The sequence below is a fragment of the Scomber scombrus genome, chromosome 14, assembly GCF_963691925.1.
Source record: "Scomber scombrus chromosome 14, fScoSco1.1, whole genome shotgun sequence".
Lineage (NCBI taxonomy): Eukaryota > Metazoa > Chordata > Actinopteri > Scombriformes > Scombridae > Scomber > Scomber scombrus.
Genome location: NC_084983.1, coordinates 28,009,292 through 28,011,739, shown reverse-complemented (window position 1 = coordinate 28,011,739; position 2,448 = coordinate 28,009,292).

Here is a 2,448-nt window from a genome sequence, read left to right as displayed (position 1 = left end):
TCATAATACTGCAGTACTTTTACTGTAATACTGCATACTACATCACTCATAATACTGCAGTACTTTTACTGTAATACTGCATACTACATCACTCATAATACTGCAGTACTTTACTGTAATACTGCATACTACATCACTCATAATACTGCAGTACTTTTACTGTAATACTGCATACTACATCGCTATAATACTGCAGTACTTTAACTGTAATACTGCATACTACATCACTCATAATACTGCAGTACTTTTACTGTAATACTGCATACTACATCACTCATAATACTGCAGTACTTTTACTGTAATACTGCATACTACATCGCTCATAATACTGCAGTACTTTTACTGTAATACTGCATACTACATCACTCATAATACTGCAGTACTTTTACTGTAATACTGCATACTACATCGCTATAATACTGCAGTACTTTAACTGTAATACTGCATACTACATCACTCATAATACTGCAGTACTTTTACTGTAATACTGCATACTACATCACTCATAATACTGCAGTACTTTTACTGTAATACTGCATACTACATCACTATAATACTGCAGTACTTTACTGTAATACTGCATACTACATCGCTCATAATACTGCAGTACTTTTACTGTAATACTGCATACTACATCATCATAATACTGCAGTACTTTTACTGTAATACTGCATACTACATCGCTCATAATACTGCAGTACTTTTACTGTAATACTGCATACTACATCATCATAATACTGCAGTACTTTTACTGTAATACTGCATACTACATCACTATAATACTGCAGTACTTTTACTGTAGGAGGACTTTTATTTGTTGCTCTGATGGGAAACGTTGTGACTCTATCACGCTATGTTCTCTTCTCTCTTTCTTATCATAACTGGAGGAACGAGGCACAGCTGCAGGAATATAAATCCACCTACTTGTCCTTGGTTGTCTCTTAGTTTTGTCACATTGACTTTTATCTGCTTCCATCTGCTCCCTGAACTTCACATTTTGAAGCCTGAGCTGTACTGTTGTTAAAGTGCTTTTAACACAGATGTCTACAGATGTGATTTAATGGGTCAAATTAGTCCGAAAAGTCTCCAAACTGTTCTGTAGGTGCAAAGTGGAGCTCAGGTTAGATTTTGGATCAATTGAACACTTAATGATCCTTTAAATAAATGTGATTTTAAAGCTTCGGATGTTTGTAAAATACTTTGCAAACTGTGGGAGCATACCCTTTAAACATTGGTTTCAGCTCAGGTAAATACTTTATATAAGTACAGACAGAAAACATATATCTCTGATTTAAAAATGTTTATGACTTAAAGGGCGAGTTCACTTTTATTTAACTATGTCTTAAAACAACAGTCAGGAGCTCAAATGTTAAAAGAAGGAAAGAAGTAAGGGAGGGAAGGAAAGGAAGGAGGGGGGAAAGAAGGAAGGGAGGGACTGAGGGGAGGAAGGAAAGGAAAGGAGGGAGGGAAGAAGGAAGGAAAGGAGGAAAGGAAGGAGGAAAGGGAGGAAGGAAGGGAAACACTAAGAGGGAATCTGATGCTAAAAAGACTGTAAACATGTCAGATATCATTGATATGACTAACTCACACTGATGAAGCTCAATAGAAGCTGATCAGCTACTTTTAACCCTCCTGTTGTCCTCGAGTCAAGGAAGGAGGAAGGAAAGGGGGGGAGGAAAGAAGTAAGGGAGGGAGGAAGGAGGGAGGGAGGAAAGAAGTAAGGGAGGGAGGAAAGGAAGGAGGGAGGGAAGAAGGAGGGAGGGAGCAAAGAAGGGAGGGAAGAAGGAAGGAAAGGAGGGAGGGAGGAAGGAAGGAGGGAGGGAGGGAGGAAAGGAAGGAGGGAGGGAAGAAGGAAGGAAGGAGGGAGCAAAGAAGGGAGGAAAGGAGTAAAGGGAGGAAGGAAGGAAGGGAAACACTAAGAGGGAATCTGATGCTAAAAAGACTGTAAACATGTCAGATATAACTTGATATGATAACTATAATCACACTGATGAAGCTCAATAGAAGCTGATCAGCTACTTTATAATGATTTTCTCCTCCATCACTTTACATTGAAAGCACATTTAAAGGAGATCTTTTAATAATCAGTATTAAACACCAAGCAAAAACCTCTTTCACAGTTCATATAGACACGTGACTGTTGCTTTAAGACACTCTTTAAAAAGTTGTCCACCTTTCTTTAAGGGGACAACATTTTCTGATCCAGGACAGAAACGGTCCTCGTGCGTCTTTTACGCGCAGAGATTCACCTCCTGCTGCTCCTTCAGCTTTCTGTTCACTCTGTCATGGCTGCAACACTCTGACCTCTCAGTGAATCTCTACTTTTGGGGGTTTTTTTTGGTGTCGATGTGTTTGGTGAAATCTGCAAACAGGAGTGTGTGCGCGCGCGTGTGTGTGATCCTGTTGCGACATCGATCCTTCAGTCTGCGGATGAAAGTGGGAGTAAAC